At 35.3% G+C, this 12,800-nt stretch overlaps 1 protein-coding gene across 9 annotated transcripts in view; it reads right to left on the reverse strand.

Moving 5' to 3' along the window:
- The window catches only part of LOC139363791 (uncharacterized), a 49,219-nt gene that overhangs the window by 35,164 nt on the left and 1,255 nt on the right, over positions 1-12,800 (reverse strand). The window lies entirely within an intron of this gene.

The raw sequence follows: 12,800 nt of genomic DNA on the forward strand, positions 1-12,800 counted from the left end.
CATCAGTCTGCTGTATTCAGGAGACCCATCTCACACGCAGAGACATACATAGGCTCAAAATAAAGGCATGGAGGAAGATTTACCAAGCAAATGGAGAACAAAAAAAAGCAGGGGTTGCAATACTAGTCTCTGATAAAACAGACTTTAAACCGTCAAAGATCAAAAGAGACAAAGAAGGCCATTACATAATGGTAAAGGGATCAATTCAACAGGAAGAGCTAACTATCCTAAATATATATGCACCCAATACAGGAGCACCCAGATTCATCAAGCAAGTCCTTAGAGACTTACAAAGAGACTTAGACTCCCATACAATAATAATGGGAGACTTCAACACTCCACTGTCAACATTAGACAGATCAACGAGACAGAAAGTTAATAAGGATATCCAGGAATTGAACTCATCTCTGCAGCAAGCAGACCTAATAGACATCTATAGAACTCTCCACCCCAAATCAACAGAATATACATTCTTCTCAGCACCACATCGTACTTACTCCAAAATGGACCACGTAATTGGAAGTAAAGCACTCCTCAGCAAATGTACAAGAACAGAAATTATAACAAACTGTCTCTCAGACCACAGTGCAATCAAACTAGAACTCAGGACTAAGAAACTCAATCAAAACCGCTCAACTACATGGAAACTGAACAACCTGCTCCTGAATGACTACTGGGTACATAACGAAATGAAGGCAGAAATAAAGATGTTCTTTGAAACCAATGAGAACAAAGATACAACATACCAGAATCTCTGGGACACATTTAAAGCAGTGTGTAGAGGGAAATTTATAGCACTAAATGCCCACAAGAGAAAGCAGGAAAGATCTAAAATTGACACTCTAACATCGCAATTAAAAGAACTAGAGAAGCAAGAGCAAACACATTCGAAAGCTAGCAGAAGGCAAGAAATAACTAAGATCAGAGCAGAACTGAAGGAGATAGAGACACAAAAAACCCTCCAAAAAATCAATGAATCCAGGAGTTGGTTTTTTGAAAAGATCAACAAAATTGACAGACCACTAGCCAGACTAATAAAGAAGAAAAGAGAGAAGAATCAAATCGACGTAATTAAAAATGATAAAGGGGATATCACCACCGACCCCACAGAAATACAAACTACCATCAGAGAATACTATAAACACCTCTACGCAAATAAACTGGAAAATCTAGAAGAAATGGATAATTTCCTGGACACTTACACTCTTCCAAGACTAAACCAGGAAGAAGTTGAATCCCTGAATAGACCAATAGCAGGCTCTGAAATTGAGGCAACAATTAATAGCCTACCAACCAAAAAAAGTCCAGGACCAGATGGATTCACAGCTGAATTCTACCAGAGGTACAAGGAGGGGTTGGTACCATTCCTTCTGAAACTATTCCAATCAATAGAAAAAGAGGGAATCCTCCCTAACTCATTTTATGAGGCCAATATCATCCTGATACCAAAGCCTGGCAGAGACACAACAAAAAAAGAGAATTTTAGACCAATATCCCTGATGAACATCGATGCAAAAATCCTCAATAAAATACTGGCAAACCGGATTCAGCAACACATCAAAAAGCTTATCCACCATGATCAAGTGGGCTTCATCCCTGGGATGCAAGGCTGGTTCAACATTCGCAAATCAATAAACATAATCCAGCATATAAACAGAACCAAAGACAAGAACCACATGATTATCTCAATAGATGCAGAAAAGGCTTTTGACAAAATTCAACAGCCCTTCATGCTAAAAACGCTCAATAAATTCGGTATTGATGGAACGTACCTCAAAATAATAAGAGCTATTTATGACAAACCCACAGCCAATATCATACTGAATGGGCAAAAACTGGAAAAATTCCCTTTGAAAACTGGCACAAGACAGGGATGCCCTCTCTCACCACTCCTATTCAACATAGTGTTGGAAGTTCTGGCTAGGGCAATCAGGCAAGAGAAAGAAATCAAGGGTATTCAGTTAGGAAAAGAAGAAGTCAAATTGTCCCTGTTTGCAGATGACATGATTGTATATTTAGAAAACCCCATTGTCTCAGCCCAAAATCTCCTTAAGCTGATAAGCAACTTCAGCAAAGTCTCAGGATACAAAATTAATGTGCAAAAATCACAAGCATTCTTATACACCAGTAACAGACAAACAGAGAGCCAAATCAGGAATGAACTTCCATTCACAATTGCTTCAAAGAGAATAAAATACCTAGGAATCCAACTGACAAGGGATGTAAAGGACCTCTTCAAGGAGAACTACAAACCACTGCTCAGTGAAATAAAAGAGGACACAAACAAATGGAAGAATATACCATGCTCATGGATAGGAAGAATCAATATTGTGAAAATGGCCATACTGCCCAAGGTAATTTATAGATTCAATGCCATCCCCATCAAGCTACCAATGAGTTTCTTCACAGAATTGGAAAAAACTGCTTTAAAGTTCATATGGAACCAAAAAAGAGCCCGCATCTCCAAGACAATCCTAAGTCAAAAGAACAAAGCTGGAGGCATCACGCTACCTGACTTCAAACTATACTACAAGGCTACAGTAACCAAAACAGCATGGTACTGGTACCAAAACAGAGATATAGACCAATGGAACAGAACAGAGTCCTCAGAAATAATACCACACATCTACAGCCATTTGATCTTTGACAAACCTGAGAGAAACAAGAAATGGGGAAAGGATTCCCTATTTAATAAATGGTGCTGGGAAAATTGGCTAGCCATAAGTAGAAAGCTGAAACTGGATCCTTTCCTTACTCCTTATACGAAAATTAATTCAAGATGGATTAGAGACTTAAATGTTAGACCTAATACCATAAAAATCCTAGAGGAAAACCTAGGTAGTACCATTCAGGACATAGGCATGGGCAAAGATTTCATGTCTAAAACACCAAAAGCAACGGCAGCAAAAGCCAAAATTGACAAATGGGATCTCATTAAACTAAAGAGCTTCTGCACAGCAAAAGACACTACCATCAGAGTGAACAGGCAACCTACAGAATGGGAGAAATTTTTTGCAATCTACTCATCTGACAAAGGGCTAATATCCAGAACCTACAAAGAACTCAAACAAATTTACAAGAAAAAAACAAACAACCCCATCAAAAAGTGGGCAAAGGATATGAACAGACATTTCTCAAAAGAAGACATTCATACAGCCAACAGACACATGAAAAAATGCTCATCATCACTGGCCATCAGAGAAATGCAAATCAAAACCACAATGAGATACCATCTCACACCAGTTAGAATGGCAATCATTCAAAAGTCAGGAAACAACAGGTGCTGGAGAGGATGTGGAGAAATAGGAACACTTTTACACTGTTGGTGGGATTGTAAACTAGTTCAACCATTATGGAAAACAGTATGGCGATTCCTCAAGGATCTAGAACTAGATGTACCATATGACCCAGCCATCCCATTACTGGGTATATACCCAAAGGATTATAAATTATGCTTCTATAAAGACACATGCATACGTATGTTTATTGCAGCACTATTCACAATAGGAAAGACTTGGAATCAACCCAAATGTCCATCAGTGACAGATTGGATTAAGAAATTGTGGCACATATACACCATGGAATACTATGCAGCCATCAAAAAGGATGAGTTTGTGTCCTTTGTAGGGACTTGGATGCAGCTGGAATCCATCATTCTTAGCAAACTATCACAAGAACAGAAAACCAAACACCGCATGTTCTCACTCATAGGTGGGAACTGAACAATGAGATCACTCGGACTCAGGAAGGGGAACATCACACACCGGGGCCTATCATGGGGAGGGCGGAGGGGGGAGGGATTGCATTGGGAGTTATACCTGATGTAAATGACGAGTTGATGGGTGCAGCACACCAACATGGCACAAGTATGCATATGTAACAAACCTGCACGTTATGCACATGTACCCTACAACTTAAAGTATAATAATAATAAATAAATTAAAAAAAAAAAAAAAAAGAACCAGAGTACAAGGTAAGGACACCAGTGAAGTACACTCTGTGTCTTTGTGTCCTGAGCAACTGAATGAACCCACAAAAAATTTTTGTGAGAAAGGCCAGTTGCAGCACTTCTGTTTATTCATAAATGGCTTTGCAAAGTGTTCAAGAAGATAATAATGGCAACTATCCAGCTATATTGGAGAAGAAAGCAGTCAAATCTACAAAAATCTTCCAAGTCTACATTCATTGCACAGTGCTTTGGAAATGGCTAGATATTTTTTTCAATCCCTAAGAAACAGAAGATGTATTTGGGCAGATACGTAAGGTTGATTAATTTACATGCACAGCTGCCTTCCAGGCGACTGTCATCCACTTGACAGGATGGAGCAGCCTGAAATTCCAAACATGAATATTTCATAACAAAACCATGAGTCTTACCAATAAAAGGGATAGGGAGTTGGCGAGGAGGGCAGTGAGACATGTTTATAGTCATGTTGCCACTGGATAAATATCCCTAAGCCTACTGCTAACTTTGAATGACAAAACGCTTCAGAAGAAATACATGATACCAGGCTTTCAACATATCAAAGATATTTAAGACCTTACTTTCCAAATAATCACTAGTTTTCTTTAACTTTTAAAAAGTAACGTGGAAAACTGTTAAAGATTATGTGAATGATCTTCTATTGCTAATGTGATAAAATAAAGGCTGCACATTTTAGGAGTACATTCAATGTTATGGATTTAGGAAACAATGACCTTCGGGAGCAGAGATCACTAACCTGCTTTATTTGTGTGCAGAACATGTACTAATAAAAGACTAGGAGTAGATAATTATAGGGATATGCTTGAGGGTAGAAATAAAAAGTATTTTGCCTCTAGGATAAACTTTCAGTTATCTGCCTTATGAAGTAAATGTGATGATTCTTTTTGGAGCCATACCTAATTGATATAAATAGTATCACAAAAATAAAAATCTTTTTGAACCTTCTGCTGGTATGGAGGAATAAAAAGCAAAACTCTTACAAATCAGCAGACTTACAGAGGGAGCAGACTATTTCAGGCATGTCCTTTGTATCCAAAGGTCAGGATTCCTGAACTGAATTGAAGAATACTTTCAGAATTTTTACCTTTTCATTGCAGTTATATTTGTTTTTCAAAGAATTATAAATTCCTAGAGTATCTTGAATTCATATGTATGTGTAAATAAAAAGTCATCAATTATCTACTTTAAGTATTATGTACTAAAATATAATCTAGTATTTTAGCATTTATTTTGAGAAAAATATGAAAACAATAGAAAAGGGAAAATTCTCAGGTATTATGGAAGAGAAAATATATGATTGTAATGCTAATATTTTTACATATAAACATATAAAAACATTTTATTTTGTGTGAGTATTGGCACAATAAATCCAGACCATTCATATAAAATGCATGCACATATATATACATATATACACTCATTTTCTAACTCTTTTCTGATTTCAAAGCATGGGATACTCACCTATTATTATAGCTGCAAAGTGTACTGTCTTCAAATTATCATTTTGATTCAATAAAGGTATTTGTTGTTCTCAATTTTCTAAGTAATTATCTTAATTCATTGATTTTCTAGATTATGTGTAAAATAAGTGTAGATGTAGTACATATTCCTTCATCAGCGAGACAGAAGAGACCCGTTTACTTTCAATAGTATCATATAAAATGAAACTTCCTTTTCTGGATCATTTTTTGATCATTGATCATTTTTGATGATTTGATCATTGAACACAACCTACTTCTTGTGAGCACAATACCATTTAAAATGTTAATGCCCAAATTTTAGAGACACAAGGCACAGCAGAAAATTAAATTTTGCCTATGTGAATATAATGATCCTTTATTTCTTTATCTGGGCTTCAGCGCTCCTTTGACCTAAATTTATTTCTTTCTAAAAACGCTAACTGCTTTTTATATAGTTTGAGCCATTAGTAAATTGTTATTATTATAGTGAAGAGCACAGGGTATTTACCTTTGTAAAATATCAACAATATTTTTTAAAGAATATGTAATTTGAAATATATTACTCATTGTTAAAATTATGGGATGAAAGTAATTTCCAGACAAATAAACTCCTTAAAGACTATGTCCTGTAGCATTCAACTTTGCTTATTTTCTAAGTGTTTTCCAACGAATCATCAAGAAACAGCTGGCTTGAATTTACTGAATTTAGCATTTCTGGACTTGCGATGGGAAGGATCCCTTGGCATTCAGGTCTATATAGACTCTAAATAACAGGGTAGACATAGTTCCCTAAGAATGTTCTTTGATATAATTGAATTATTCTGGACAAAATTCTACATTACTCATATCTGGTGCAGTTCATTCCCATAATCTATTTCTGTGTCCATCACCTCAAAGTGCAAATCTACAATCTAATTATTGGCAAATAATAACAGGATTTCCTTATACTAGAAGTTTTTCTTTTCTAGTCTGAAATAAAGACGGTATTGTCTACTATTCCTATTACTGAGGATATTTCCTTCAGTGGAATCTTGTTTCACAACTAACTCCATGAGGTTCTTATTTTATAAAAGCAGAAAACAAATGAATTGGCTTTGCTTTTTGTTGGAGTAAATGGATTATAAAACAAAAATTATCAAAAATAGAGCAATATAAATTTTAGTTGGCTATAATGAAAGTTCTCAATATGTTGACCATGTTACATGTCCCTGCTCAGTTCCCTTATTGTCCCCTTTATCCTGCTGAACACCATCAAGCTTCTAGTCAGAGGGAGAGACAACCAGTGCTACAAGGCTCCTACCTGACCACAGATCAGCCCAGTTCCTTTTTGTGCTTGAATCCCAGCTATTTTTAAATTAGTTAGTGTGCACTTGAAAAATCAAAAGTGATCTCTACGTTCATTTCATTGCAATGGAAAATTAGTCAGATGTAGTCTTCAATTAACTGGTCAAATTGTGATCTAAAAGTTTCCCCTTCATTTGTATCACTAATCCTCTCAATATGCACAGGAATATATGCTATGCAAAATAGGCAGTGTCAAGACTGAGCACATCTCTAATAGTTTTCGTGGAAAGATATCAGTTGAGAAACAGAAACCTGACTTACATTTTCCCAAGAAATAGGTAAATATTACATGCAATGATTTAGCATCCATGGTGCAGGTTGCATGGGATTCTCATTTTTATTGAGAATATAATATTGTCAGCATATGAACACCTTTACACTTCTTGGTGAAGATATTAGAGAGAGATTTTATATAGAATTACATTGTCTTGGAAGTCAGAGTTTCTCCACCATTTTGAACTTTTCAATTTTGTGTCTCTTACCTTCTTTATTATTATTATTATTATTATTATTATTATTATACTTTAAGCTCTAGGGTACATGTGCATAACATGCAGGTTTGTTACATATGTATACTTGTGCCATGTTGGCATGCTGCACCCATCAACTTGTCAGCACCCATCACCTCTTCATTTACATCAGGTATAACTCCCAATGCCATTCCATTCCCCTCCCCCCTCCCCGTGATAGGCCCCGGTGTGTGATGTTCCCCTTCCCGAGTCCAAGTGATCTCATTGTTCAGTTCCCATCTATGAGTGAGAACATGCGGTGTTTGGTTTTCTGTTCTTGCAATAGTTTGCTGAGAATTGCGGCACTATTCACAATAGCAAAGACTTGGAATCAACCCAAATGTCCATCAGTGACAGACTGAATTAAGAAAATGTGGCACATATACACCATGAAATACTATGCAGCCGTAAAAAAGGATGAGTTTGTGTCCTTTGTAGGGACATGGATGCAGCTGGAAACCATCATTCTCAGCAAACTATGGCAAGAACAGAAAATCTTACCTTCTTAATAGTATTCTGATTGGATAATTCACTTCCAATATCAATGACCTTTGAATAATAAATTTTTCCTACATCACTTCTCCCAACTGGCCACTGTAGAAACCTCCAAAACTTTTTTTGGCTACTATTTGTGAGAATGGCTATTATAGGGTTATAACTACATATATCTCATAAAAATAAATGTAAGTAAAGACTTCTGGTATGAACATGGTTGTCTATATCGACTTCTCCTGCCAACCTGTTCTTCCTGGAAATTATATAAAAGCAATAAAGATCTTTTCCACACACCCCATTTAAAATGAAACTAGGAAAAATATATAGAAGCTGCACAAGAACAAGAAGAAGAAGAAAAAAGAGAGTGAAGCAAGACCCAGCAGTGGCAGCACTTCAAAGGCACCAGAAAAATATACTTCCTAAAGATGAGGAGTCATTCATTCAGTAGTGCAAAAATTATGACTTGTATCAGAGTGGCAGCAGAAGATTCCTAGACAAGGTTTAGAAAGAAAGTAGAAATTCAATTACCTAACAAACCATTGCATGGCCAAAAGGTAAGAAAACATAAGCAAAGTCAAACATATAAACTTAAATATATTTCCAATATATAACTCATCTACGTACTTGCTGTATCTCAAGTATCTGGAACACTACCTGCCACATAATAAATATTTATTGAATGACTGCATAAATCCAATTGAAAAATTTGGCAAAGAACACAGTTTGTAAAAAATAAAGTAAAAATGGCTTTTACACATATTTAAAGATGTTCTCTCATCAGTCATAAGATAAATTATAACATTTTTATCTATTAGATTGGCAAAAACTCAAGTGCTAAAACTTCCTATTGGCAAAGTTCTGAGGAAACAGTTATCATCATATATAGCTGATGGGTATGTAATTTGTACAAGATTTATGAAAAGCAAGTTGGCAATATCTACGAAAAGTACAAAGGCACATACCTCTTGGCACAGAAATTCCAGTTTGGGTAGTATCGTAGAGACGTATGTATGTGCATAATGAAGTATGTACAAGGTTATTCATAGTAGCCTTATTATTAAATGTAAAATAATGGAATAATCCTGTATGCATTGATGGGGACAATAATTGGCTATGTTAATTATAATATATCTAGTCAATGAAAATATGATATAGTTATAGAAATAATGAGGATTCTCCTAAGATATCCAGGATGTATGACTGATGAAAGAAAAAATCTAAGTCAATACAGCTTTTATATTATGAAACCTCAGTGCTTAAAAATAGGTAGAAAATAAAAATATTTATTTTTAGTCATTTTTATATAGACAAACTTTGGAAGTGCTATAAGAAGCTAAAAACAGTTGTTCCCCTGTTTGAGTGATGAAACTAAAGCGACAAGAAAGAGAGAGTGGAGAAAGATATGAATATACTGCTTTTTATAGCTTCAATTTTTTGAGGTGTGCAAATAAATTTCTGATTCACAAAATTAAAATTTAATTAAGAAAGAAATTGTAGAGGAAAAACAAGCAAATAAAAATAAAGTTTACCAGTGTCCAAATTCATCACAAAATAACACTATCAGATTTATAGCAGTGGAGGGGGGGAAAAACTCACTCATTAATTCATCAAATAAATGTTGATTGAATTACTTCGATGATTTAAGATGCTGGAGATGCAAGATGATGATTCCCCTGAAGCTTCTATTATTTCCATGAAATAGAAAATAAAAAACTGACAAGTTAAAGATTAAAAAGAAAAAACAGAAAAACAGTTAAGTGTTATTACTAAAACAAAATAGGATGATACTATACAGATAGTGACTTGGGAGCTTTTATTTTTTTGCTGAGTGGTCTGAGAAAGTCTCTTTCAAAATTAAAATCGACGGAGGTGATATTTGAACTATGATTTGAGTGACAAAAAGGAGGCAGTTGTACACATATCAAAAAGACAAGCATTTTATGCAGAGTCCAGAAAGAGTAAAGGCTTGGGGTAAGAACAAATTTTTCATGCTTTATGGACAGAAAAAAAGTGCCCTGTGAGTACAGAGAAAGGAAGAAGAACTAGAATGGCATGAATTGAGACGTAAGTGTAGCTTCATTATGTGTAACTATCTGGACCTTGGATGACCAGGGCAAGAGATTTGGATTGCATTCTACATGGGTTGAGAAGACATTGGAAAGCTTTACACAGAAGGATCATGTGATTTGATCTATGGAAGTAAAAGGGTTGACTCTGCTATCTGGTTGCATATTTTAGGGGGCAAGAGTTGAAGCAGGGTGACCAGATTGTCATTCTTTTGGTATCCTAGGCAGACAATAATGGTGTTTCAGCTAGTATGGAGTTGGGGAAAAATGGAAGTAATATGAAAGTCTTTATTGATGATTAGAGGTGAAGTTGAGGGAAAGAATGGAATCAAACCAATGCTAGATTTTGACTTACAAAAATAGGTGTAGATCTATTTTCTAACATGAGATAGAGTGGGGAAAACAGGTTTAGAGAATAGAATCAAAAATTCTACTTTAGACATCTTAAGTTTGAGATAAACGTGTAAGTAGAGACGAAGAGTAACTGGTTGAACATGTGTGTGAAACTCAGGGGAGAAGTAGAGTCTGAGCATAAAAATATAAATATCATCTGCATATAAATGATATTTGAAGCCAAAGGGGTGACATGCAAGTGAAATCACCTACAAATGACAACAGATATAGAAGAGATGATACATACAGAACTCATTCATGTGAATGCCAAACTCTAGAAGTGAGGAAGAGCAGAGATTAAAAAATACAAAGAAATTATTGATAGGATAACATGAACATATACAAAATAATAAAAATTCCATACAAACGAACGTGCCTAAGATAAAAATAATGTTAGGAACACATTTGCATCAGACATGATTTCCAAAGTGTTTATATTGTGATTATCATAGTATTTTTGGAGTCTTACTTTTCATATTAAATAAGGTAAAGGATATGAACAAACAGTTTATATAAGCAAAGATTATAAAAACATGGAAAATGTGCATTCTGTCCATTATTGAAGAAATAAAAAATAATTTTTTTTCAGGACACACTATATTCTTCTATGGATAAAACTATTGCTTAAATAAAAACACTCAAAGTTCGTGAGATTGTGGTGAAACTAACACAGTTGAACACCGCTGTTTGCTTTATAATAAACAATATATAGTAAAAGATAAAATGTTTATCCAATTTGAGTCAGTAATTCCACCTTTGGGAATATATATCCTAGAGTCATAATTCCACAGAAGAGGACTACTTATATGCAGAACTAGATTTTTATTGCAATACATGTTATCTTTAAAGAATTGAAGAAAATCAATATGGCCACAAATATAGAAATGATCAAATCAAACATAATCTATTTAGGCTAGATGAATATTTTAAAACTACTAACAATTGTCATTAAAAGTCATATATCAAAACTCATGAAAATGTGTATAACATAAATGGATTATTATCAAAGAAGATTAAATAAATGACATTTGTATTGCTTAGTCTGTCCCATTCTTATGACCAATTGACAACTTTTTCTCTTTTTTTTACTTTCACATTTCTAAAATGTAAAATCCCATTGGACTTGCTTTCTACTCCATCCCCCAGTATAATTTTATTCAATTGATTATTTTGTTGGCATGAACTTTAGGGATGTGGCTGTGAGTTAGCAATGACATAACTACTGATGTATCTTTTGGGATAGGCCTTATTCAGAACAAGACGTTGAGATCTCATGAGGATCCAATAAGTCAGAGATGGAGAGGGTCAGCCAGAGATAAGCTGTAGAGTGGAGCTGAAACTGACAACAGGGACATGTTTATAACAGAAGCATGTGGATGTATGAAAAGAAGATAGGTTTGGATTTTAGTCCAGAATCCTAAAATATGAAGAGTCTGAAAATGTAAGAAAAAGAATTTAATGCATGCCCCAATGCATAATAATGGACTAAATATAGAATCCTTAGAGAAGATGCATTGATCTGAATAGTGTTTGGTTGGTGGTTTCAACAGAAAGACCTAAAATATCTGTTTTTCCACTTAAAGGCTTTTTGGACATTCAAAGAAAGTCACTTAAAGCTTCAACACTAGCCTCCTGGAAACCAAAATTTATGTTGAAGAAAATGATTTTAATGAAAAATGTAAGACAATGTTGTGAGCAGGTTAAGGGAATATTTCACTTCAGGGGCTTTTTCAAAACGTCCCCTAAATTACAAAACAAAAGATAGCCTTGTCTCAGAATTCTGTTTCTCCTGGGCTGGAGATGCACGCCTAAGAGTAATTTCGGCACTTAAGGAAGGACTTTTCAGACTAGAGAGGAATAAATGACCATTCTCATCTTACAAGAGCATCGGCATGTCTCTGTAAGTGCACCTCTGTCTTCTGGGACATTGATTACATTGAAACTTGATTCTCTTAAGATCCACTGAATCCCAAAAAGAAATTAGGTTATATACATTTCATTATCCCATTTGCAAAGTGAATGATTTTTTTTTAATCCAAAAAAGCAGCATCAAAATCAGGCCACTAAGAAGAAAGGTAAATCTTGCGCTGAAGGAATATGCTCCTTATTCCTCAATGGTGTACGGAAGTTTATGATTCTGTTGAAAAAAGTCGTAACTCTGCTTCATTCTCTTGAGATGCAGAGTAAATGGAGAAAATAGTGTTACTGGTTTTATCAAAATTCTGCTTTTTCAGGATGGCTGAGTTGAGATGTCAGATGACAATTCTCCTCAGAAAGAACCAAAGTTACAGGTGAATAATCGTAAGTTGAATAGAAGATTAAGGAGAGAGTGCCAGAACCTACTGGAGAACTCACAGAAAGAAGCTACGGCACAGAAAAAAGAAGGAAGCAAGAGTGTGGCAGAGATTGAATCCCAAGAAACTTGGAGTCTGGTGGAAAAGGTAGGTGCGGTGTTTTGGGTTCCACTCACAGTTGTGGCAGACTGGGTTTCCGAACTGTAGGAGAGCTCCTTTGGTCGCCCTAGCCCAAGGGCCGGTGTGGGTGGTGA

This window comes from Macaca nemestrina, chromosome 6, assembly GCF_043159975.1.
Source record: "Macaca nemestrina isolate mMacNem1 chromosome 6, mMacNem.hap1, whole genome shotgun sequence".
Lineage (NCBI taxonomy): Eukaryota > Metazoa > Chordata > Mammalia > Primates > Cercopithecidae > Macaca > Macaca nemestrina.